The 27,836-nt window shown below is 36.7% G+C and overlaps 1 protein-coding gene across 2 annotated transcripts in view; it reads left to right on the top strand.

Annotated features, from left to right (window-relative positions):
- Window positions 1–25,964, top strand: part of LOC131035277 (uncharacterized) — a 53,419-nt gene extending 27,455 nt beyond the window's left edge. For both annotated transcript variants that reach the window (XR_009103944.2, XR_009103940.2), the window contains one exon: window positions 25,004–25,964. The gene's annotated coding sequence lies outside the window, so the exon portion shown is untranslated. The remainder of the gene's footprint in view (window positions 1–25,003) is intronic.
- Window positions 25,965–27,836: the final 1,872 nt, after the last annotated feature.

Genomic DNA, 27,836 nt, shown 5'->3' with positions numbered 1-27,836 from the left:
TGAAGGAGGGTTTGGATTTCGTCTAATCTTCTTATGCAAATCAGGGTTTTCGTCCTAAAAGTGTAGAGTATGGACAGCTGACAAGATTGCTAATATCATTTGATATGCTCCAAATGAGCCTTGAGTGCTCCTATTTATACCTATTTAAAATGAACCAATATAGGGCGACCCAGGTTGTTTTTTGGAATTTCCTTTGGGGCTGACCTGCTTGAAGTTTATTTATTTATTATTAATATTAATATTGTTATAATTAAAATATTATATTTTTATCTGTTAGTGTTGAAAAACACTATTTTAATATAAAAATTAAAGTTAATTTATTTGGATGGAGGAGGGGACATGACAATTTAGCCTAAACAATGCCCCTGTTTGAAATTCTTTATCTATCACCAAGTTTCCTTTTACTAACCTACAATTAAAGTTGTCAAATGTCACATGCATTGCAAAATTATTCATCTTGTATACAAAATGTAAGTATCTCGGAAGTCTTGGAATATACAAAACATTAATAAGTTTTTAACCCTCCCATCACTGCAACACAACTATAGCTTTCTCTTATAAACAATTTGCTTTGTATTGATGTTGCCAAGGAAAGCTTCTCCTCCATCGTTAGCATTGTATGATGAAAACCACTCCTTGTGGAGAGTCATATGGTAGGAGGAACTTGAATCAACTAAAAGTATTATCACTAATAGTGTTAACATAAATAAATAAAGCATCACTGTCATTTTTATCAAAATATTTCTTTGTGGAGGAATATGAAGATCTTTAACTCTGCACTGCAGCTACTGATGGCAACAATTAAATTCCCGAAGTATCATTTAGCAAGTAGAGTACAAGATACATTTATCTTCTTCCATTTTAACATCAACGAAAACTAGCTGACTCATAATCAAGTTAAATGCATTTGAACGATTTGCAATTGAATCACCATCTTTTATTTTCAAAGAATACAAATGTGAGATATTATTTGTCAGTTAGACTTTAGTTTAATAAATATACCCATTCTCTTTCATAATCTGTACAAGATACAACCAAATGGTTCTTTGTGCCTTCTTGTCCAACTTTAACTAATCTTCATTAGACATTCAAGATAGCTTTGTATCTTTTACAACAACTTTCCATTGATTTTTTTCTTAAAGAACATCTTCTATTTTTAGCTTACCTCACAAATCTGCAAAACAGTACAAAGTAAAAGCTCTTGCTGCAGCCAAAATAATATTCAATACTTTCCAGAAAGGTGTCCCCCTTTGTACAAAACTGGTAGCTTCAATAGCAAGTGTTGATAAATAAAGTGAAACCGCTACAATAAAATCTTTCTAAAGTGTATGAATATCTGAAATTTATTTATCAACATTAGATTACCTTAAAAAATTTATGTGTGGAAGCAGAAATTAGCAAATATAATAAAATTAACAAGTCATAATAACACATAATGCCAGAAATATGTGGAGAAATCCTTTTGGAAAGAAAATCCACTAGAAAGAGATGAAAAGTATATATAAATCATCAATGAATAAGATACAATATCAACACACTTCATGAACTCTACACTCTGAACACATTTTAGCAGCACTAGTGCATTGGTAAAATATGATTTCAAACTACTATATCATACTTCCAATATATAGGCAAAGAGAGGCAAAATCATAAATATTTTGACTAAAACAATAGATACAAAAACCACTGTATTATGCAAAAATCTCACTTCCATCTTGGAGAGCGTCTTCCAAGAATAATAAACACACTCAATGGCTTCACATGGACATTACATGGGCATAATCAATGTATCCTCAAATAGCATTTGTAACTGCAAAGACATCTTTGACTCATTACTCCCCAATGGCTCACATCCTGAAGTTTAGTACTCTATTTTAGAGATTATCACTGTTGAACACACCATAGGATTGAGAGAGGGAGGGGGGGTGAATCAGTTCGGACCTTCAAACACTTAAATACGGATCTTCAAACTTTAAATCACAAGCATCTAATGTCAGCAATAACAAATTATAAAAGTATGAAGCACAACAAACACATGAACACACCAAATTTATGTGGAAAACCCAATCAGGGGAAAATCATAGTGAGAATCAAACTCACAATATAAATATAATTTGTTACAATGTTGCCTCCGAAACTCCTTGCTCCTGAGAGGACTTGTTGAACTAAGGTGCACAACGTTAGGGCAAGATACAAATGACTTGCAAGACTGAAACTCACTGTTTCAGGGCAAGATATAGAAAGCTGCCAAGAGACTCATTGTCTTCCGACAGAGAAACAAATAGCTGAATTGGAATGAACAAGATTTCCTGATCATGAAATTGGTCTTGAACCACAATGTCAAGCGATCGATATCATAGCAAACTCTTCTACTTCCAAAACACAATCTCTGAACTCTGTCAAGCTGAGAATATCATCATCAAAGCTCTTCACAACACTCTTTCACACATCTCCATTACCAAATTGGCTTGTAGGTCTTTCACACCTTTGGCAACTCAATTCACTCCCATTCCACACACTCACTAATACATCCGCACTCCTTTATATACAAGATTTATCATCAAAACCCTTAACTAAGTCGGCCACAAATAGAACATACATTATTACATAAATTTGGCCACCCAAACGTAAAATATTAAATGTGGTCCACCCCAGGAGATAGAGAGAACCCATAAACATTACAATACAACATTTCCAAATGATTCCAACAAACCACACACTAGCACAACCTCCAAGGTTGGCATCAAATGAAACGTGTAGATGAACAATGAAGCACACTAACCAATCGGCCTAAAAGCATTCTCCAATGCATGAAACTTAATGCTGATCTACATACGCCATGGTGAGACCCAAAACATTAGCCATACACATCATCCGAAGCAAACCCAGACCAAAAGAATATGATCCAAGTAGGATACAATGTCACAGTTAGCTGGAAACTAGACTAGCTGACAACACAGAACATAGAGCATCGTAACTTCACATGCCAGTCAAACCATCATTTGAAAATTGAACTGGAACACTGCACAATCCATATGAACATGTCTTGCAGACCGCAACACTTGAATTTACCTATCCGGAAACCGTCAAACCTTTTTTGGTTTTGTTCTGACAAACAACCTTACTATTATAAACATCAGTAATCAGCTCAACCAACTGAGTCGTAGAGCATCTGCAAACCTGATAGTGCAATATACATAGAACATAAGCATTGTATTCAAAACCATAGCACATAGTCTTTACAATTTGGAGAAATGCAAGACATTTTTCCACACAGACATTAACAACTCTTTCTTGTATAAATTTTGTTTCCAGCATATCAAAACTTCCACTATACCAATCTTACGGAAACACCACAACATCTTCACCAGTATCAGAATGCTCAACACTGTACATAAATACTCTTTCCTATATATAGAAACATCTGCTATACTATTCTTACCTCCATATCAATAGAAGATAGGTTGACATTAATGACAACAAGACACAACAACTCAAGTTTACATTCTCCCCCTTTGTCATTGATGGCAACACGTGTACCATCGATAACAAAGACAATTGAATTGAACCTGTATATCTCTCCTTTGACATCAAGGACAAAGGGCACCATGCTGAATTTTCTCCCCCTTTTACATCAAGGACAACAAACGCATTTGAATAGTTCTACCTATGATTGAAACTCTTTTCTCCCAATGAGCACAACACATTTGAAATGTAGCAAGAGACAACATTATTCCCCCTGACAGAGATATAAAAAAAATCTCATCTTTATCTGCTCCCCTGAGAGTAGAAACAACACCGATCTAAAAAACAAAAGCAGAGTTAGATGACTCCCCTTGGATACATAGACCTTCCCTTTCTATCATCTGAATTCTTGAATCACTATCTTTAGTCATTTCTTCCTCTGGCATGTCTGCAACATTGGAATTAGCTTTTGGACCCGCTTCAACAGAGCAGCTTCCAGGAGCCCAAATATCAACAAGCTCTTCATCTATGTGTAGGATCCATCCTTTGCATACTTCCAGATCCTCAGTGGTGATGAGGTAGACACCAAAATCTTTGCATGCTGAAAACATTTTCAGTACCAATCCGTAAGGGGGGGCATCTTAAGATCTTCATTTCGTTCGCCCCCTCAGATAGTGCATGCTGTTTAATTACTGAAGAAGAGTCAACACCACCAAAGGGTGTTGGACTCATCCTCACATTTCTCTTCCACCTTTACATTTGATTCCTTCACCCACATATTTTTCATCTTTTCTTTTTCCATATTGATATCAATTTTATTTACCGGACCATTCTTCCCATTTCTTTTTGCAGAATTTTGCAATGTGTCCAAGTTTGTTACAGTTGTAACGTATTGGACTTTGCTGATAAGCACTTCTACTTGTTTTGACATTTCTATCTCTTTTGGTGCTTCCACTTTTCTAGATAACTCTTTTACACGTAATAGCTCTATGATCTAGATTGTTACAAGTATATCAACGTCCATTGAAAGTTTGAACATTTTTACTATATGAATTCCACATCATTCCACTTTTGCATTTTTTAGCCTTATGTCAAACTTTGTTACAAATGTAACATTGACCATTAAATAGTTGAGATCTGATTTGCTTTCTGCATTCGCTAGCTCTATGTCCAAACATATTGCATGAAAAACAATTACCATTGAAAGTTGATGAGTACCTGATTTGAGTACGAGACCTCTTGGACACATCTTTGTTTTGGATCTAAGGGGAAACATTTTGACTAGAGTTCCTTGCTTCATTCATTACCTTATCTCTACTAGCATCATTCTGTTTGAACTCTCGGTTGTCTTTTGCCAGATTCTTGTTAACAAGGTTAGGCATTTTTTCCGCTATCTTGCTTTCCTCCATTTGATTCAATTCTTCTTCTACCATCTTTGCCCAAATTTTATCTTTTGAGATACTCCTCTTTATTATAGTAGTAGGAGTAGCCACAGTCATAGCTACATCCTTGGTCCGATTACAAACTTGTGCTAGTGAACAATTACGTCTGTCGTCTTTTACATAGTAAACATTGCCATTAGTTCTTGCACCTTCTGCAACCAATCTTCCAAAGCTTCCCTTTCTAATATCACATCTAGTCCCATGAAGTATGATCTTATACCCTTTGCTACACATTTTATCAATAGGGATTCTTCCTTTTCCACAAATCGCTGCAGCTCCCTCTCCTACAAACTTGACTGATCCACCATCATATTTCCCAAGGTTAATAAACTTGTATCTATCATCAGTCATATGATTTGACCATTTGAAGTCGACGATCCATGTCTTTGGTTCCAATTCAGCATGTAGAGCAGATTTGTCTTATGAATTTTCGGACTGTCCATCATTCTTTTCTTTTGGAGTTAGGAACAAGTATTCTTCATTTGAGTCATCTTCTTCTTTAGATGAGTAGGCCTTCATTGAACAAAACCTCCTCTTCTTGTCTCTATCATCTCTTTAGATATCCCTGTTAATCCCTCTATAGTTTTTCTTTCCTTTGTTATCATCGTTAGGTCTAACAAATTTCAGAGCAGCACACAATAGATGATTGTTTTTATTCCACCCAGAAAACGATTTGAGATACTACAAATGTATAGGAGTTACATCTCCTTTAAAGGAGGAACTTCGTAAAACCAATTATCTATTTTGATGAGTTTTTTTAGCAACTCAACAAACAAACAAACCTCAACAAATAATCACAAATAGCTACGTGAGTTCTGTTAACAACTCACATTATGTGTACACTAACAATACATTTCCCAACAAGGTCTTCTACCATAATCTTCCTTGTACATACATCTAGAAGCATAATGTCCTATTCTTCCACAATTGAAATATTTTAGGGGTAACTTACCTTTGTCTTGTTAGTTCCTCTCCTCAATCTTCTTACAAAGTTTGCTTCGATCTCATCCAAGTCTTCATTCTCTTTTGGTTCTTCTTTAGGCTTTTTTGTGGCTTTGAATGTTGCTTCCTTTCCTTCTTGATGTCATCTAATTCCACAATTTCAAAGGCAACAAGTGACTCGAGAAGCTGATTCACAGTGTATTTATTCATGTCATGATTTTCCTCAATGGCACACTCCTTTGGTTTATAGCTTTTGGGTAATGTTGCCATTATCATCCTTACAACTTCACTGTCTTCTATCGATCCACCGATACTTCTAAGAGTATTTACTATTTCATTAACTCGATGAATTTAGCCTTCAATGTTCTCATCATTAGACATTCTCACATTCTCAAACTTGTGCTTTAGATTTGTAATCTTGTCTTGCCTTGTCTTCTCATCTCCTTCAAATACATTTTTCAGCTTGTCCCAAATTTCTTTAGCTGACTTAACTCCTGTAATTTTGCTGAACACTGCATCATTCAAGCAAGTAACAATTGCAATGGTAGCCTTTGCATTACTTTCATATGCTTTGATTTCATCTGGAATTGTCGGAGCATTCTGTGGAGTAGTAGAACATTTTTTAATGCTTTCCCAAATCTAAGCCGACATAGTAGCCAAATGATATTCCATCCTTTCTCTCCAATAAGCATAATTTTTACCATCAAACTTCGGAGCCTTGAGTGTATAGTCGTATGGCATCCTGTATCTTCCTCAAGCTCTTAAGCTTCGAAAGAGGAATCTTGCTCTAATACCATTTGTTGAACACACCATAGGACTAAGGGGGGGGGAGGTGAATCAGTTCGGACCTTCAAACATTTAAATACTGATCTTCAAACTTTAAATCACAAGCATCAAATCTCAGCAATAACAAATTATGAAAGCATGAAGCACAACAAACACATGAACCCACCAAAATTACGCGGAAAACCCAATCAAGGAAAGACCACTATGAAAATCAAACTCACAATATAAATATAATTTGTTACAATGTTGCCTCTGAAACACCTTGCTCCTGAGAGGACATGTTGAACTAAGGTGCACAACCTTAGGGCAAGATACAAATGACTTGCAAGATTGAAACTCACTGTTTCAGGTAAGATACAAATAGCTGAATTGGAATGAACAAGATATCCTAATCATGAAATTGATCTTGAACCACTGTGTCAAGCGATCAATATCATAGCAAACTCTTCTGCTTCCAAAACACAATCTCTGAACTCTATCACGTTGAGAATATTATCATCAAAGCTCTTCACAACAGTCTTTCGCACATCTCCAATACCTTTGGCAAATCATTTGCCTGTAAGTCTTTCACACCTTCGGCAAATCAATTCACTCTTATTTGACACACTCACTAATACATCCACACTCCTTTATATACAAGTTTAATCATCAAAACCCTTAACTAGGCTGGCCACAGATAGAATATACATTATTACATAAATTTGGCCGCTCGGACCTAAAATATCAAATGCGGTTCACTCCAAGAGATAGAGAGGACCCAAAAACATTACAATACAACATTTTCCAAACGATTCCAACAAACCGCACACACTAGCACATCCTCCAAGATCGGCATCAAATGAAACGTGTAGACAAACAATGAAGCATGCCAACTAGTTGGCCTAAAAACATTCTCCAATGCATGAAACTCAATGCAGATCTACACACCATAGTGAGACCCAAAACATTAACCATACACATCCTTTGAAGCAAATCCGGACCAAAAGAATATGATCCAAGTAGGATATTGTTGTGACCATTTCACACATCGCCCCATCACAAATGGGGACCCCTCTTTTGCTTTCAGTTTTAGGAGTTTCTCAGGTTAGATTGCTAGACCGATCCTTTTGACAACGAGTAAGCTTGAGTTGATCTCACAATCGACATTTGGAAGGTCAAGAATCCACATCATTCGTTGGTTTTGATTGAAATAAGGCATGAATTTGACTAAGATAAGTTACTTTTGGAGGGTAAGTATTCTAGGTTTGTGTTTTGGAGCTCGGTCATTGACCCCATAAAAGTGCGACATAAGCATTGAAGCTCAGTCATTGACACCTTGAAAGTGTGATTTAAGAACTTTAGGCATTTCCTTGCCCTAGTCTTGCATAGCATTGCCCTTGATCGAGATCGTCATTGTTTTGATAAAGCGTTGCTAGGATCAAGCAATATCAAGTGGGGAAGGAGATCGGCTACTTGATCAAATCGACTAACATAAGGTTTTGGGCGATTTCCTTTGCTTTCCCCAAGAAGCAACTTAAGGATTTTCATTGCCTTTGCTGATCAAGATCAATAGGTTGAGTGATTCCATCTCCAATCAAGCTTCCAATGGGCATCTTAGGCATTTCGGATTGCACTTCCTTTGACCATGCAAAAATGCGAACTAAGGATTGAGTCATTTTCATTGCTATGCCAAATTAGCGACTTAAGAGATCAAGTGACTTCATTTGCTGGGCTAATTATCCTGGACATATCTTCCCTTCCACTATAGGATCGCACCTTTAACAAAGAAGAATGATTGTCCAAAGACTCCAAACAGAACTATATCTCACCAGTTCTCATGAGAATAGGACAAAATAGGAATAAGACAGAAATACTTCACTTTTTGAATAAGACATTTTTCTTATTATGGGGAGTGTTGATTGTATAAAATAATCACTTCTTTATCAAATGATTATCTCCTTAAATAGAATTGTTGCTCATATAAATCACTGATAATCGCTGCTTACTCCTTTATTTTTTATTTGTTCACTGCACTTTAAACTTATCACTGTCATTTCAATATAGTTACTGCTCTCTATCGTCTTAATTTTGAACTTCTCATATAAATCACTTGCCTTATTTCCGTAATAGAGAAGCTCTTGATGATTGATCTCTTACTCAAAAGTTATCCTCTTGCTTTTGCAGTATCTGACTACAACATGCTGCCATCTTGTTTGTGATGTTTGACTTTATGATTGATGGTTTCTGTTGTCATTTTATGACACCCTTGGTCCATCAGTAACAACCAATTAGAGGTACGATCCATGGACCAGCGCTGCCCTAGTTGATCAAGGAGAAAGCAAAAGAATCATGAAGTGTGAAGTGTTGCCTTGTCCGGAGGAAGTTCCTCCCTTAGGCCTTTTCTTCCTTTCGCGGAACCTCGGAATGCCGAGGTTCCGAGGTTCTTTCCCTTTGCCTTCTCTCGCTTTTCCTTTTCCAGAACTCTAGAACCCTGAGGTTCCGAAGTTCCCTCTTCGTTTTCTTCTTTCCTGGAACTTTGGAACACCGAGGTTCCGAGGTTCCTTCCCTTTGCTGCCTCTCCTTTCTTTTCCCGAAACTCCGGAAACCCGAGTTTTCGAAGTTCCTCTTTTTCTTTCCCTTTCTCTTCCGTTCCCTGGAACTCCAGAACCTCAAGGTTCTGAAGTTCCTTTCTTTTCTTCTTCCCTTCCTTGGAACTCCGGAACCCCGAGGTTCCGAAGTTCCTTTGCTCAGTTCTGCCTTTTCCTTGCCTCCTCCTCTGTTCCCTGGAACTTCGGAACTCCGGAACCTCGAGGTTCCGAAGTTCCTTTCCCTTGCCTTCTTTGGAACCCCGAGGTTCCGAAGTTCCCTCCTAGCCTTCTTCCTTCCTTTCTTCGGAATTTCGGAACCCCTAGGTTCTGAAGTTCTCTTCCTTTGCTTCCCTTTTTCCTTCCTGGAACTCCGGAACCCCGAGGTTTCGAAGTAAGTTTCTTCCTTAGCCCTTTTTTCAGAACCTCGGAACCCCGAGGTTCCGAAGTTCCCTGCTGCTCTCTTTTCTCCTTCCTGGGACCCCAAAACCTTGGAACCCTGAGATTCCGAGGTTCTTTCCTTGTCTTCCCCACTTCGAGAACCTGAGTTTCCGAAGTCCCCAAACTTCCTTCCAACTGGCGACACTTCCGGATGGCGTGATCAACACTCAGCTTTAAATGCTCAAACAACTTTTGTGACTTATGCACCTTCTTTTGTGGAGCCACAAGGGTGCATTTAATGTTTTTGGTAGGATTTCCATCAAGGGAGGTACGGGGCCATACTTGTTGTGGTGACTTATGTCATGTCTGCATACTCTGACTTTGGAAGGTCAGTCAATCCACCCTTCTCAGGGTTGCCTTTTGTGGGTATGGCTAGGTTGCTTGCATGTACAGAAGCCAAGTGCATGCACTTCCCTGCACTCCCAGACTGACATACGGGGGTCATGATCATTCTTGTTACCATTTTTCTATATAAGGCTGTTAAGCCTCATTGTAAAGGGTTCTCTCCCTGCTGGCTCGAGCTTTCCTATGCTCTTTCTCTTCTCTTGAAGACTTGTAATTATTTTTGCATTTTTGCAACTGTAAGTTTGGCAATTGGCCTTCGAATGAATTGAAATTACATTCTTGCCTTCCTTCAACTTATGCATGCTGTGTATGTTTCTTTAACTTCATCATAGGTGTATGTTTTGTGGCTCTTCCTCCATATATGCTGTGTTAACTTGTTTTTCTGAGTGTGACTTGTGGGAATCCTTCTCCCCTCTTGACACTTAGCAAATTTTAACCTCCATACATGCGTTTGGGTCACACATGCAACTGAAGTTTGTGCATCTCTTGGGTATTTCAGTTGATTCCTTGTGCCATTTCGAGTGGGGAGAGGAACAATCTCTTATCTTGGTGCATCACCTCCTTTCATTTTAAGCATTTCTCTCTTCCCTTTTCATCTGTAAGCTGTTAGGGTAGTTTAGAAGTAAGATTTGAGGTGTTGAGTTGGTTCAATACCTGCACTTGGATTGAGAAGGAAGCCGGCCTTCTCCGGAGATTCAACCCCTTGCGCAAGGTCCCACACTTTGGCGTTGTTTTTATGTTTCACAAGGTTGCTGAGTTGATAGCTCAGTAAGGGTGCGAGCTTTTGTGATAACAGTTTCCAATTTAGACTTACAAAGTAGTTTTCTATTTTAGTCGTTTTAATGAAGTCGATCATAGAAACTGCTTCATATAATTAGCTACTGGTTCATATAATTATCATTTGTCTTTGTTTGCAAATACACGGTATTACCTTTGTCGTATATGCCCATCTTTATTATATGTGTAGATTGCTAGAATGGAAACATTGGCTGCTCATGATAAGAAGATCTTTGACCAGGTATCATGTGCAAGCTTTCATGTTGTGGACTCATTATTATTTAAGTTTGATCGTATCCTTTGCACTTGTTATTCATTTATTTTCTCATTAGTTTGTTTCTCTAATTGACTGAATATTTCTAACATCAATGACAATTATTTTAATAGTCTCCTGAGTGCCCTTGACATCAATGACAATATTTTCAACACCTCTTCCGTGCACGAGATAGAAACAAATCAAGCAACTACCTAGGAAGATCGCCCACCTAGAGAGAGCATTGATCATGTAGTGAATGAGTCCATGGAATCTACAATTCAAAACAAGTGCAAAAGGACAAACAAAGGAAAGTGACCATTGGGTCAAGGCAAGGCAATTTCACCTAAGCCAGTCAATGATAAGGAAGGTAGTGATGTGTATGTGAGCATTGAAGATGAAGATCAAGAAGTTACATCCCAACCTTGAGAAGATTGGCAATTGAATGAAGTTTAAGTTGGAGAAGAGAGATCAACTATTCTTGCATGGCTTAGGGAGAGGTTGACAAAGAAAGTGATAGTAGAAGACGAAGATCCTTCTGATTTGGGCAGCTATCTAGATAGAAATCAAGAGACTGAGAAGAAGAAAGTAGTAAAGATATCAAAGACGACAAGTGATGGTGAAGGATCTAGAATAATACAGATTGCCACTCCAAGAGTAGACAAGCCTAAGGATGAGATCACAACAGAGGAGTATGACTTGGAGACTATTGATTTAGGTCCTCCCACTACTGATCTGGCATTGGAAGACATGAATGACACGGCGAAGATAGTTCAGGACATGCTAAAGTTAAAAGTAGAGAAGAATAAGAAGTTGGAGGAGGAAAACAATGTATTGAGAAGTCATCTTCAGCAACTCAAGCAACCGCTAAGGCAACATGATCCTTTGGCTACGCCGTTGCCATTGCTTCCTCCCGACTCAGTTGATGATTTTGAAAATATGAAAGCTTTGACGCAATTGATGGATATTTGGATAAACAAGATTTTTAAGAGGGTGAATGCATTCATAAAGGAGTTAGTGAAGATATTTGATAGAGCTATGGCGATTCTTGAAAGAACTCAAGCACTCATGACAACATATGATACATTTGTCTACACCAGAGACTTCACCATGCCCATATTGCAAGTAATGAAGAGCACGGCAAGGCAGACTTTGGTGAGCGAAGGAATATTGAAAGATGGACAATTACCTGATTTCCAACAATGGTGTAAGTTGCTTCGCATGAGAAAGGTCATTTTTGAAGATATTAGTGGTGGATGCACCCAAGTTGATCAAGCAATAAATTCGATACATGACAAGATCTTGGAAGTATCCGAGATCATTCTCAAGAAGGAGAAGAATGAAGGAATTGATATTGACGTCGAGCAGCTAGCTAAGTGAATGAAGACCATCTTCTTTGGAACAAATGAATCACCTTTCGAGAAGCAATTGGATGATATACACGTAGTCACCGTACTTGCCAGCAAAACAAGAGGCTTCGGGCTAGGATGGGAGGCAACCTTTGCCTCAAGCTTAGATGAAGTCAGTTACTTGGAAGAACAATTGAAGAACCTGTCTGCAGCTCCAATAACTGAGATTGAATCAATGATGTCCAGCTTCGTTGAATTTGCCAAAAGAGAAAAGGATAAAGGAAACATGATTCTAGAAGATAGTTTGTTATGATCCTATGTGGCTTCAATTTTTTCTATTGGAGGATTTTTCCTCGTATTGTGTGCCAAATGGATGTCACATTCCCATTTGTTGATATTAAATAATTTGCTATAATTAGATATTTTTGTTGTAACAAATCCTAATTAGGCTTTAGGTGGCAAAATCTGGGCCCTCGATTTTGATTTAATCTTGGCCACACATTGTAATTGAGAGCTCTATATAAGCTCAACTCATTTCATTTGTAAAGGATTGATTAGAAGAGTTTTGAAGAATTGTTGCTCGATGCTGTAGAAATTAATAAAATCAGTGAAGTATTGGTGACTTATTGAGTTTTGAAGCATTCGCTTGTTTCTTTATTCTTTAATGAGAAGTTAATATTGAAAAGACAAAAAAATTAGAGTAGAATTTGCTTTAAGTGTTTTAGATGAGTGAAAGATGCATGTGCATGATTGAAAGTGAAGTTGGTTGTTCATACTACTAGTACTCCATCGATGGTGAAGTATCTTGTGTAGTCAACTAAACTCATTTTTGCCAAAGCTTAACTTCAATTACTATTCCATTATTGATATGCTTCATCTTGTAGTTATTTATGTTTGTGGTAGTGGTTTGAAATTCACCAAGCTATTCCTAGAAGATTTCATTAGCGTTGTGGAGATGTTTATAGCATGTCAAAGCAAAGCTTAGTTGAGCTTACTTGAAATTGTCCATTGTCTTGCATTCTTAGTGTTAGCCTAGCATTCCTAAACCTTACTCCTTTTTTCAGTTTTTTTTTTAATCCAATATTAGTAGTAGTAGAAAAGAGCGATATTGCAACATCATTCCATTGAGCTTGAATTGAATCTAGAAAACAACTATGTAAGTCCCCTTGCAGGTACAACAAACACATTACACCATTGAAGCTATCCAACACGTCAAGGCCTGACATTGAGAACCCTGGAGTTGTCTCAAGTGATCCTTTTTGCCAATATTCAGCATTTGAGAAGCCTTTGTTCAAGAGAGGATAGACTATTCAATACTTTATTCTGTGTTCGATTGTGCATAAAAACACCATCAACAAATACAATGTCACAGTCTGCTAGAAACTAGACTAGCTGACAACATAGAACACAAAGCATCATAACTTTACATGCTAGTCAAACCATCATCTGAAAACTAAACTACAACACTACACAATCCATATGAACATGTCCTCCAAACCATAACACTTGAATTTACCTATTTGGAAACCATCATACCTTTTTTGGACCTATTCTGATGGATAGCCTTACTATTAGAAACATCAGTAATCAGCTCAGCCAACTGAGCCATAGAGCATATGCAAACTTGATAGTGCAATATACATAGAACATAAGCATTGTATTTAGAACCATGGCACATAGTCTTCACAAATCGGAGACATTAAAAACTTTTTCCTGCTTAATATGGTTTCTTGCATATTGAAACTTCCACTATACCAATCTTTCGGAAACACCACAACATCTTCACCAATACTCGAACACTCAACACTGTACACAAATACTCTTTCCTGCATATAGAAACATCTGCTATACTATTCTTACTTCCATATCAATACAAGATAGGTTGACATCAATGCCAACACAAGATAGGTTGACATCAATGACAACAAGGCACAACACTCAAGTTTCCAACAATAACTCCTCTAAAGTCAAATGCAATCACCACCACCCTTATGAATACATATGACAACTGGTATCAAGATTTTAGTAGAATCTTAAATATAAATATTTTCTCCAATTACACCTTATGTGTCCATGTAGGCCTTTGAAGAGTGTTGGAGACACAATATACATAGGATTTATAAGGTTAATGGCATCTTAATCCTCACACCATAATCATCCCACCACAAATTTACAAATAAAACTTTAAAATAATTATAAATTTTAAGTAAAACTGTGTAGTGTTGAGTTAAAATTGTATTTATTAAAGAGGTGTGATTAAAATACTCAGTGTAATGTCCCTTTTCTGGATTACCTTGTAATTTGCCCTAAACTCAGAAATCCAAATGAAACAGGGAACATAATATAGTTAGAGATGTAATCCTTCATGAATAAGATGACATAAGTCTGCCTTGGAAACCTTCCACCAAGTTAGATAATAATGTAGATATAATTCATAGAATATTTCCATTTCTAGGGCTAAGGAATATACATACTTATAACACATAACAATTCTAAATGAAGAATGAGGGTAGAGTTGGGAGATATGGTAAGGTGCCCCAAATATCCCATACCCTAGGCCCAAGGGCAGAAACTCTGTCCCTCTTGGCCTCATGTGGTCCTTAACCATTCTCATGAGGTGGTGTACTTAGTGGGGTTTGTACACCGTTTCCCTCTATTGTGCCATCCTTCTCTTCTCTTATGATTGAGCATCCCTTTTAGCTTATGTCAATAATTGATCAATATGGGGTTCGCAGGGGAGACATGCAATAGGATGCCCCCTAAACTAACCCTCAACCTAGGCCTAAGGGTGGAAACTCTGCCCCCTTTGGCCTCACACAGTCCTTAACTGTTCTCATGAGGTGGCATGTGTAGTGAGGTATCCCTCGCTGTTGCCCCTCCTTGCATTCTCTTCCTTTCCCACAACATGATTGATTATTGCAAACAGAAATCCACATTATTGAATACATAGATATTCGTGTTAAATTCAGACATTCAGATCTGCATATATATATATATATATATATATATATATATAGTAATACAAATACATATGGATAGGTAATATAAATGTTTTCTGCATACCACAATCATTCAATATTATTATTCTGATCGACCTGCTGTGAATATGAGGGATTTTGCTCTTGTTTGGTGGCTTCCTTGGATGCTGGGCGATGTCTTATTTTATCCCTCCATCGGCTTTGGAAGGTTGTGGCTTTCCTTTTAGGTTGTGACCCTTGGAGTGGGGTATGTGCATTCACTGCCAGATTGAGACCTTTGTTGCCAACTGCACCATTTATTATTGCTAAGTCTAACTACTCTCTTGTTCGCGTTGGAGAGAATCACTGCTAGAGCAAGGAGAGAGGATCGATTCATAAGGCAATTGTTATCTTATTTCCCTGCGATCTGTTATGGTGATCATGGGCTGCTGTCACATTCATTATTGATGTTAGGAGCATAATTGTGAAGTCTTACTATCCTAAGACAATTTCTCTTTCAGGTTCGCTGTCAGATTGGTGGCATGACACTCAGCTTGTACCTTGCTGTTGGGTTTTCCAAGATAACGAAAAGAGCCTCCCCTTCACACCCATGTAACTTGCAACTCATCTAGAATTGGGTCTTTAAGGCCTTCATCATTTGTCATCCTCTTTATACATGCGGTCAAGCCTGCCATAACCTCCACATCAGCTTTGAAGGAGATGGAAGAAAAAATCAGGGTTTAAGTAGTATCCCATGGCATGTATTGGTTGGTGGAGTTGGTTTGTCCATTTGCAATCAATATGTAGCTAAAGGTTTTATGTTTTCTTTGTTTATACCATAATAATCTTTTGACATTTTATCCCCATCAACAAAATAGAGAACCTTGACCAAAGGCTTCATCATTAAAAAACTATGTTCCATATCACCTCTGGGACAGGGATGGTGGGATGTCAGGGGATGTTGAATTTTGGTGATCAGATTATATTTCAAAATTATTTGCCAATAATTTAGTTTCACCTCTTAGGATGTACCTATACAGTTCAAACTATGTATTCAATCTCCCTTAATGATGATTTACAGATACACAGATGAATCAACAGCACAAAAGAGGATTTCAATTTGATTGATGATTTAGAAGACAAAGATAGAGGACACGATCTGCTGTAGATGCTGAATAATTCGAATATGAAGAACGGTGAAACTAAAATGTTATCTTTCTATCTGCTATCCTTATCAATCTCAAAGTGGAGGGAGAGATTGAATAGATATACATAGCATGATATCTAATTCAACCAACACGACTTCCTCAGCCATCACGTCTCTCCCTAACCATCATGACTCTCCAAGATCGATTAGACAAAAACACGTCTAACAACAAGTTTAGATAAAACAATTTAACATCAAATCGGTTTATATATTAATCGATTCGTAAGCTAATCATAACATAGAATCGATTCTTAAATTAATCGATTCATAAACATATTAATCATAGTATAGATCGGATCATATATAAGTCGATATGTATATAATTATTATTTTGACATAAGGATATATAATTAATTGGTCAACTAAGTTGTCTAAGGCCGATTAGGCCGATTAGACAACTTAGACGACTCAGTCTGATCAGATTCTGACTGACGCTATTCTTCAACACTCCCTCTTAGCTAGGGAGGAATCCCACTCAAGATCTGAGTCACATAGTGATCTTCACCATGGCTATTCAGAGAGTGAATCTATCATGGCTACATCCATGAGAGAGAATGCAAAAGAACACAACTATCATGGTTACTCCCATGGACGGTGAACAATTGGTTATCACCTCAAACATAATGGCATATCCATGGACATTACCTCATGTGATGTCCACCATTATGGCTTATCCATGGATATCACCTCACGTGATATCCACCATAAATATCTCCTCAAGTAATATCCACCATTATGGCTTATCCATAGATATCACCTCACATGATATCCACCATTATGGCATATCGATAGATATCACCTCATGAGATATCAATCATTATGGCATATCCATAGATATCACTTCATGTGATATCCACCATTATGATTTGTCTATAGATATCACCCCATGTGATATCAACCATTATGTCATATCCATAGATATCACCTCATGTGACATCCACTAATATGGTTTATTCATAGATATCACCTCATGTGATATCAACCATTATGGCATATCCATAGATATCATCTCATGTGACATCCACCATTATGGTTTAATCATAGATGTCACCTCACGTGATGTCAACCATTATTGTGAGATGTACAAGTGTTCATCATTGTGAGATTGTCACCTCACAATGATATTCACCATGGCTCATCAAGAGGGTAAACACACAAGTACAAGAAAATCATCCACCATGAACCATATCAGGGGGTGGAGATAAGGGCTTTTACCTCAAGTCTCTCGCAAGGAGAAATGCATTAACAAGAGTTTATACATTAAACATCAATTCTCAATTAGAAGAATACATTAGTATAACATATAACTAAATCAATGATGCTGAGACTCAAGTTCAGCTATGGCTTCATTCTTCACCATACCAAGCTTACCTCGAAAGTACACAAACTTTATTATGAAGAGAGGCTTGGTGAGAATGTCTGCCGTTTGCTCATTAGTACTAATGTATCTTAATTGAATAGCATGCCTTTTCACCATGTCTCTAACTTGATCTCCACATGTTCTGACCTTTCATAAAACAAAACAAGGTTGGAGTCTGCATCACACTTGGTGTATTCCAAGCTCACCAAGTATTTATTTGTCGAGGAATATCATGACCTAAGAGTCAACATAAAGGCCTTCCACCTTTCATACATAGGTCTCCATCCCATGAATCATAGTCCTTAGACTGATCACTAGAGAAACCATCTTGACATGGTCCACTCCCTCTGAACCAATATGACCAAGATCCTCGGATATCAATCAAAGCACATCCTCTTAGCTGCTCCCTCTGTCACGGAAGCAACCCGTGCTCACATGGTCCCAATTATGGAAGATATCTTGTTTCAGGAGACTCTCATCATCTGGTATGATCCTCATACAACTGGAAGTGCTAGATCCAAAAGAACCATGGATCTACTATCATAAGATTGAGCCCTAGGCAGGAATATGATCATCTTGAGATTTAGAACAAAATCCCCTTTCAGTATGTTCCCTCTCACTGAGAGAGCTCTCTTGTCTCAATCTTGGCTTTGTAACCCTAGATGCTATCATTACCAACATAAGTGCCTCTATGGCTTTCACAAGTGAACTGTTGCACCTCTGCAGGTAGATATTTGTTTTATAAAAAATGGAAATGCAAAATCTCAGAATCTCCACTAAAGTCTTTTGCATATTCCTCTTGAATTTCAATCTCTTCATCACAATTAGAACTTCAAAACTCTATAGCCTGAAAAGCAACAGATTGTGATTCTAAAGATGTCCTAAATGTAAGGGACAAATTTCTCATAGTAAATTGAAGAAATTTAAAACACAAGATATCCAAATGCAGCTTGTCGTAAGCGAACGTCTACTGACAAAGTTGTTTCACAAATAGCACACATAATGTAATTGCATGAATTAACAAAAAATAAAATTACATATTTAATTTATGAACATTATTCAACCAAAAAGAAAACTTATCTCTTTCAAATCAGAATATGATTCCATCCGAATCCTTTTGTGGAATAGTCTCACCAACATCCACAATGGAAGCTTGAGGCATAGTCCTGGTTGGACATTTCATTGCGTAGTGACTATATCTGTCACATCTAAAGCATTGGATTTCTGAAATATCCTTCCTTCTTTTGAATGTAGGAGCACTATTGGATTCCTTATCTTTCTTCCTTTTGAAATGTCCTTCCTTCTTTGAGGAGTGCGAGGCGAGGACATGAATATCTTCATTTATGGAGCTTTGGTCGATGCCTCTTGTAGCCAATCTTGACTCTTCTTGAATGCAGTCTGTCTTCAATCGATCAAACTTAGGGAGTTTTGATCTTGCGCTTATCCCTTGAATAAATGACTCCCATGATGAAGGGAGACCATTAAGAGCCAACATGGTTAATTCTTTGCCATTGATAGCGTGTCCAATGGTAGAGAGTTGATCTCTCAATTCAGTAATCCTCACGAAGTAAGACATGATAGATTCTCCTTTTGTCATCTTGATGTGGTCAAGTTGTTGTTTCAGTGCGAGAGCTTGACTCGTGTTGTTGATCTCATACATCTCCTCTAATGTCTTGAACATGTCACATGCCTTCATCAACTTGGAGATGATTGGCACAATGCGATCTTTCACATAATCAACCAACATTTTCATTGCTTTGTTGTTCTTTCTCTTCCATTGAAGTTTCTCATCCTCTTCTTTTGGTTCCGGTACGATATCCTTCACGAATTCGTCTAATTCATTTTCCCCCAAGGCAAGCATAACTCTGAACTTCCAAGATACAAAGCTTAATGCTCTTTCAAGTCTGTCCTCAACTCTAATTCCATTCACCATCTTGACGTTGATAGAAATAGATGAACTTGAAGACAATAATAGAAGATAATCTTGCTTATATCAATCTGATCTGATCTTTGCTCAACTCTGCTCTGATACCATGTTGAATTTTGGTGATCAGATTATATTTCAAAATTATTTGCCAATAATTTAGTTTCACCTCTTAGGATGTAGTATACAGTTCAAACTATGTATTCAATCTGCCTTATTGATGATTTACAGATACACAGATGAATCACAGCACAAAAGAGGACTTTTATTTGATTGATGATTTAGAAGACAAAGATAGAAGACACGATCTGCTGTAGATGCTGAATAATTCGAATATGAAGAACGGTGAAACTGAAATGTTATCTTTCTATCTGCTATCCTTATCAATCTCAAAGTGGAGGGAGAAATTGAATAGATATACGTAGGATGATATCTAATTAAACCAACACGACTTCCTCAGCCATCACGTCTCTCCCTAACTATCACGACTCTCCAAGATTGATTAGACAAAAACATGTCTAACAGCAAGTTTAGATAATACGATTTAACATCAAATCGGTTTATATATTAATCGATTCATAAGCTAATCATAACATAGAATCGATTCTTAAATTAATCGATTCATAAACATATTAATCATAGTATAGATTGAATCATATATAAGTCGATATGTATATAATTATTATTTTGACATAAGGATATATAATTAATTGGTCAACTAAGCTGTCTAAGGCCGATTAGGCCAATTAGACAACTTAGACTACTCAGTCTGATCAGATTCTGACTGACGCTATTCTTCAAAAGGGGACACTTTTTAGGAATGGTAGTCAAAGGGCCATTTTTGGGTATTGGAGAGAAAAAGAGAGATACTCAATTTTTACATGTTAATGGAAAAAGGTATAATGGTAGCAAGATAACATTACACTGTTAAAATGATGCCCAATGATGTCTGCAAAATCCTGCATGCCAACCTAATTTCAAAAAGAAATTGTTTGTTTGTACTCATCTCACAGTACTTCATTATACCAGACCAGACAATAATGTATCTTTAATCTCTTTTGCAATGGACAATAATAACTGACTCCAATACCATATCAAATTATTTGAAGTTTGAGACTTATTTGAACATTATAATATATATACTATATATAAAGAGAGAGACTCAGATTTTTACAAGTTAATGGACAAAAAGTATAACAGTTGCAATATAACATGACACTGTTAAAATGATGCTAAATGATGTCTGTGAATTCCTGCACGGCAACCACATTCCAAAAAGAAATCGTTTGTCTTTATTTCTCTCACAATACCACATTATACCAGACCATGGCCAATGCACCTTTAATCTCTTCTGCAATTGATAATAATAACTGACTCTAATACCATATCAAAATATTTGTAAGTTTCTGACTTTTTTAAACGTTGAAATCAGAAATCCAAATTTTTGCTATTAGTGTTAACTGTTATATAACTTATAGCATAAGAAATGAAATTTGAATCATGATATATTTATTGCTATTATACCACTGTTGCTTCTGTCACTACTGTCATGATTAATTTATAGCTGTTATACTGCTATCACGATATATTTATTGCTGCCGTCATGATAAATTTAACCGTCTTGTTTTAATGTTATGAATGATTTTCATTTTTAAACATTATAAAAATTTGCCTTGCCATTGGGGATGCCTGGCTGTTTATCAGATTTCGACAGTCTCGGGGATGGCCAGACATCCCCCCAGCATTTCCTATTTCTGCAACATGTTTTGGGAACACTTTGAAGATTTGAAGATATTTTGGGATGGCTAGGGGACATCCTCTACCATTTCTCCGTACGTGAAATGCCATTGGGGATGGGGATGGGGGTTTGAGGGCCGGGGATGTGTCCCTGTGGAACATGGCTAAAAAATTGAAATGAAAAATTTGAATAATAGAAAATAAAAAATCAATAATAATTAACAAAAAAAAAAAAAAAATTCCTTCTAAAACTTAACTTTGTTACTTTCCTTGAGTATGTTTTCTGCACTCTTAGCGAGAATTCATCAAATTGTGACCTTAAGACCACATTTCTTTGTGCTGTTTTGGAATTTTGAGAGTCCAACCACACATTGTTTACAAACATTTGCTTGAGAAGCCCACCTTAGATGTCACTGCCACACTAGAAGCCAACAAAGGAAGACTGAGAGTCACAACTTAGCATTCAATATTAGTTCCTTCAGGCATTTGAACTAGGGCATCCACAATGAGAAATCAATGCCTCAACTGATTGAGCTCAACCCCATGGACTCAAGGATGTGTTTAAAGAAGTATCCTCTAAAAAGATGTTCATACCCAAGTTTATATACTTCATTTTTATTGGGTGCTTTCTGGGCTTATTCTGCCAGATTAGTGGTCCTACTCTTTTTTTATTACTTTATTATTTTAGATAGTTACTGGGTGTAGTGTTCTTCACAAAATAAGAATGGTCCATTTGTATTACCACAGACATTGCTATCTAGTCCGTGAATACACTGCCTTTCAAGACAGGATTTGTAAATGGCAAATAAAATGGATGGAAAATATCTTGAAGGGGTGTCAGACTCGGAAAAGAATAACGGCATAACTATCTATGTTCCCAGCAAGGGTTGTATTCTAATGTATATGATTATGGGGATATGAAATGAGAAGGAAAGGGAGATTGACAGCATTGTATTTTTTGCTTTGGCTGGAGGATGCTTCCAAAGAAATGTTGGATTGCCAATGCATCGACTACTGTTCAAATATCCACTGTTGCTATTATCATGCCCTTTTCATAATATCTTTTGGCTTTGGTTGCTATCCCTCTACTTCCTGTTTCATGCTCAAGGGAAAGAAACTTTCCATGTAAAATCCATAGGCACGCATGTATCTTCCATGAAACTTTAATTTTACAAGTTGTTTGTTGCAAACCCTGATGGTGTTGTTAGTCCTCGTCTTGCCAAATTCATAGTTTTTTGTTTGCTATAATTTGTTGAACATAAAAAAGAACTGTGTTGATTGTATATTTCACTTTCAAATACCTTTCAAATTTTAATAATTAAAGTTAATTTACAAATAAAAAATTATTGACAAGCTCTCTCAAATCATTATTGCAATCACCATAATTTTGTGTTATTTCCACTTACTGAAGTTCTCATAATATTGTTAAATATTTAGGGTTCTCCTTAATCACTTATTTCTGCTTGTTAATTTGTCTTCCCATGAGTGTCACTTTTATGTGTTCTGGTTCAGTTGAATACTTTTATTAGTCTCATCAGCACATTGTTTAACTGAGAATCCACCAGAAAAATGATGAGCCATATAGGATAAGAAGGAAATCAATACACTACAGTCAACCTAGAATTTAGCCAACTTCAAGCTTGAAGGAAGAATTGTCAGTACAGTGACAGGACCATCCCTGATGGCCCTGCACAACAAATTGTTGGCTATGGCATTGTCATGGTGGTGAATTCTATGTCACTACTGGCTGATCAAATATCATCGCCGGTCCTATCCTCAAACTGACTGTCTTTGCCAACTGCAACAACACACATCAGGGGTTCTAGGGTGAATTTATTTTGCTATGATGTGTTATAATTTAAATTATTTGTTTTCTGCAGGTGTTGTTTGTGCTAAATTTCATCAAAATCACCATAACAAAATAATTTCACCTCTAATATAAATTTTGGTTCACCGCCATTTGAAGTTCATATTCAGTGTTCACATACTAGCAGCAACCTATGTTTTAAATTTGCATTTATTTTGTAGAAAGTCCAGGGGAAATTAGGAATCAAATGGGTCATGGGGGACAATAGTGATGACTCCCTCTCAATAACATGCTTGTGGCTTCGAAATTTCTAACTAATAATTATTAGTCTTTTGAGATGGGTTAGATAAAGGCATTAATGATATTTTGAGAATCAGGCGCTGTGCCATTGGATTTTGGTATGGAATGTTCTATAGTTCTTCAGGTTTCTTCTGGATCTAAGGCTTTGTACCCTATAGTCCCTTGATCAATATAAGCCATTCAAAAGAAAAGTTTAAGGAATCGGGCTTGTGTCAGATGTTTCAGAAAGAAATGTTCTATCCATTATGTACTATGGTTTCCTTCATGTGCTAGATAGCTAACTGGTCTACTTGATTAAGTTAGGACAACCATCAGGCCTTAGTAAAGGAAGAAGAAAGCAAGAGTTGAAGCAGTTGTAAAGCATAGTTTAAGTTTCACCCAATAAACATTGGCCAAGTACAAGTTATGGTGTTAAGCAGAGTTGTAAATAGGCTGGGATAGAGTTGGGGCTATAAAACATTCACTTGACATATAAAGATTTATTTTACATGTTAAGATCTAAGTTGCCGGTTCGGGTTCAAGGATCTGGTTTGCCAGTTCGGCTAAATTTTTTTTAGGGTTTGGGTTCATTAATGCAAAAAACATATAACATCATATATATATATATATGCAACTAATATGTTTTATCTGCTCTAATAAACACTTCAATGTGAATTATAATTTTTTATACCAAGACCAGATATATGAACAAATCTAAAGTTCTAAACTAATAAAATCATTCATCTGCAGCCATAAATAGCTGTTATTTACTTTCATTAATGATGTCTATTGCTTGGTGTTCAATTTATTGTGAATTGTGTGTTATGATGTAATGTTCATATGTTACAAACTTAAAATCACAATCCTAAGCCTGGGCAGTATCCTGGGCGAACCCAGGGACGTACCAGGACCAGAACCAATACCCAGGCCGAACCAGGACCAGAACTCAGGTCTGCAGGGAAGAACTCGGTAACTTAGGTTAAGATGAATCAGAAAAATTAAACAGCAGACAGCACACAGAAAATGGAACAGTCAAAAGAGTCATTGCATTATTCATCAAAGAGATTACATATATATAGATACAACTGACTTCAACAAGATCCTATAATTATGCTAGCAAATATGACAGCTAACTGTAGGTTGTTGACAGCAAACTGGAACTTATAGACAGGTCTACAGTTAATTATTGACACCTATTCAAACTACTAACAGTTATGTTGGAGCACATATTACAACACCCACTTTTAATGCAACAACATTAAATTGACCAACAACATAAAACAATAGGAAATACATTATGCAGAAGTTGTTTTCTGAAAACATTTCTCGGACCAGTAAGATTTATTCATGTTGCTCCTTATATTACAGGTATAGTGGCATAGCTGTAATCCAAGTTGCCAACATCATTGGACACCATTTGCATATTAAGTGTCTCATCACCCTCGTAAAGGTATGATGCTAAACTTCCAAATTTCAGATCTCCCTTTTGAACTATTAGACATCAATCCTGACATGTATGTCTCATAACCTCAATGAGGCATAGTTTCTCTAATCCACATGCACCTCAGACTATTGAGGATCTAACTATCGTATGCTGCATCCCTCCCTATCTCCAAAGTATTGGCCTCTTCAAAATAGGACAAATTCTTCATCTTCAATGAAGTCATCATCACTATCAATATTTGGTGGTTCTTCAATGATCTCACTCTTACTTGACATTCTCTTTCTCATCCTTTTTTCAACTCTTCCTAAAATTCTTCTTGCTTTGATGCCAAATCAGAAAAATTAAACATCAGAAAGAACAGAGACTGACTTATTGAATTGATTAAAGAGATTACATATGTAGATACATTGACTTCAACAAGATCCTATAATTATGCTAACAAATATGATAGCTAACTGTAGATTGTTGACAGTGAATTGGAACTTAGAGACAGGTCTACAGTTCCTTATTGACATCTGTTCAAACTACTTACAGTTACGTTGGAGCATATTTTCTGACAAGATAGTCCAGGTGAACTCGAGGATACACAAGTTGAAACAAAGTGTCTTGGAAGAATTGTAGCAGCACTAAATATTGTACATGTACATATATGTATGTATCTTAGAGTGGGCAACCCCTATTTTCTAATCTACAATTCCTCCTCATTGTATTTTTTGTGTATAACTTGAGTATGAGACTAGTGCTTATGATTTCAATTTCCGTGGGATTTGACATTTGTGGAGACATGAGAGCCAGAGAAGTTATTGCAGTCTTTTTTCTTTATTGGCAAAGCTTTTGGAGCATGCAATGATTTATAAAGATCACTTTTCACTGTGTTTTACATTAGTTCTCATTGATATTGAACTACCTTAAAGTGACCCAATCATACATTTGTGTTTAAGTCTTGAAAGGCATTTTTAATTAGAATTTTAATTGAATTATTTAACACTTCCATTGCCCATAATAGTGAGACAATCATATCACAGTAAAAACTATGGTAATATTTCTGCACCTTAATGTTTCTATTAGAATAATATCTTTCTCTTTGTGTTATTAATGGTCATTTAAGTTGTTTCTAATTTCGCCTCTAGTTAACGATTTTTTCTTTCAGAAACATCGTCTTTGTAACTCTATTTAAAGAAGCTTTGTCTCCTTGATTAATTGAACAACATCTATTCTTTGAAATCCATTGCGTGTCTCGCACTGTTTTAGTTTCGAAGCATCCAGGGGATTTATCGTCAAGATGAAATGAATTAATTTTTCTGCTTCTTAGATAGAAAACGCTTGTTAGATACATGTTGACCATTACAACTAGTCAAAGTTTTATTAAAAGCTGCGACCAACTGATTTCTAGTAACAAATGCTCAATTTCCTTCTTGGTGTTGGAAATAAGCCACACCCGGACCGACAATGGACTGGTCCAAGAGGGGCTAGTAGCTCAGTGTTAGAGCACTCCAGCAGCGTATGGAAGGTCCTAGGTTTGAGTCCTAGCTGTTCCATGTCTCAACATGGTATCAGAGCCAGGTCCAAGCTAGGAGCCCCAAGCACACGAGAGGTGTGGCTTAAGGGGGGATGTTGGTGTTAGAAATAAGCCACACCCGGACCGACGATGGTCTGGTCCAAGAGGGGCCAGTAGCTGAGTGATAGAGCACTCCAGCAGCGTATGGAAGGTCCTAGGTTCGAGTCCTAGCTGGCCCATGTCTCAACATTCCTAACTAGAGAGGGGTAGATTCATTTCATTATTGACTATCCTTGATGACTTGAGCCCAATCATCATCTTTATTGGTATTCCATAAGTTTTGTTCCTTCGAAATTTTGGTTGTCTTTGTCAAATTTGATTTGGATTTGTTTATAGTCATCTCATGATGATTCCTGTCACATCCATGCATTGTAATGACACTAATAAGATGACCTGATTTGTCATTACACTAATGATACTTCTTATTCATATATCCTGTAAAATTATAGGGGAAACGGACCACTTAGCATAATATTTTTAAAGAATTTGGTAGGGGATGGAAAATATTGCAATCTACCTAAATGGAAATAACATAAATAAAAACATGTAAATAGTTCACTTGTGAACTATCAATTGTCATGGACTAACAATGTCTAATGTGCCTAGATCACTCCTATCTCATTTGATGATGGTTGAAAGTGAGTGCACTTCATTCAAAACTCTTCAATGGGGCATCCTTCCTTTGCATTAGAATTTGATTGGCCTCAACAACCTTGAAAACAAGTCAAAGGTATTCTTGACATTTTATTTGGTGTATTGCTCGATAATTGTGTGTACCATGAGCCGATTCTACTTCTAGGGCTTGATCCTAGTCAAAGTAATTTGGAGGTGAGTGACCATTCAAACAAGGAGTATGGTAATCTTTAAGCTAGTTGACATTGAATGTTCTTGGATATGAAGGATCTATTTTAAAATCTCTTGGGGACCATATTTAAGTGTGAGCAACATCTTTTAAAGCTTGAAGCAATTATTATTATTTTCAAGAAATTTAGGATAATCTTTTTATTCCACTTGAATTTTGTGAGAAATTCAAAGTTAATCATATCAATTCTTTGTTTTGGAAGTAGATTATTTTCAACATAGGTTATACTTGTTTGAATTGGCTAAGTATTTTGCATTATTGTTATTGGTAGATTAATGCCCTTGCTTTGTACTTCTTCTTGTTTTAATAAATTTTTACTCCTTTATGTTAAAAAAAT

This window comes from Cryptomeria japonica, chromosome 9 (genome assembly GCF_030272615.1).
Source record: "Cryptomeria japonica chromosome 9, Sugi_1.0, whole genome shotgun sequence".
Classification (NCBI taxonomy): Eukaryota; Viridiplantae; Streptophyta; class Pinopsida; order Cupressales; family Cupressaceae; genus Cryptomeria; species Cryptomeria japonica.
This window is presented reverse-complemented; position numbering and strand designations above follow the sequence as displayed.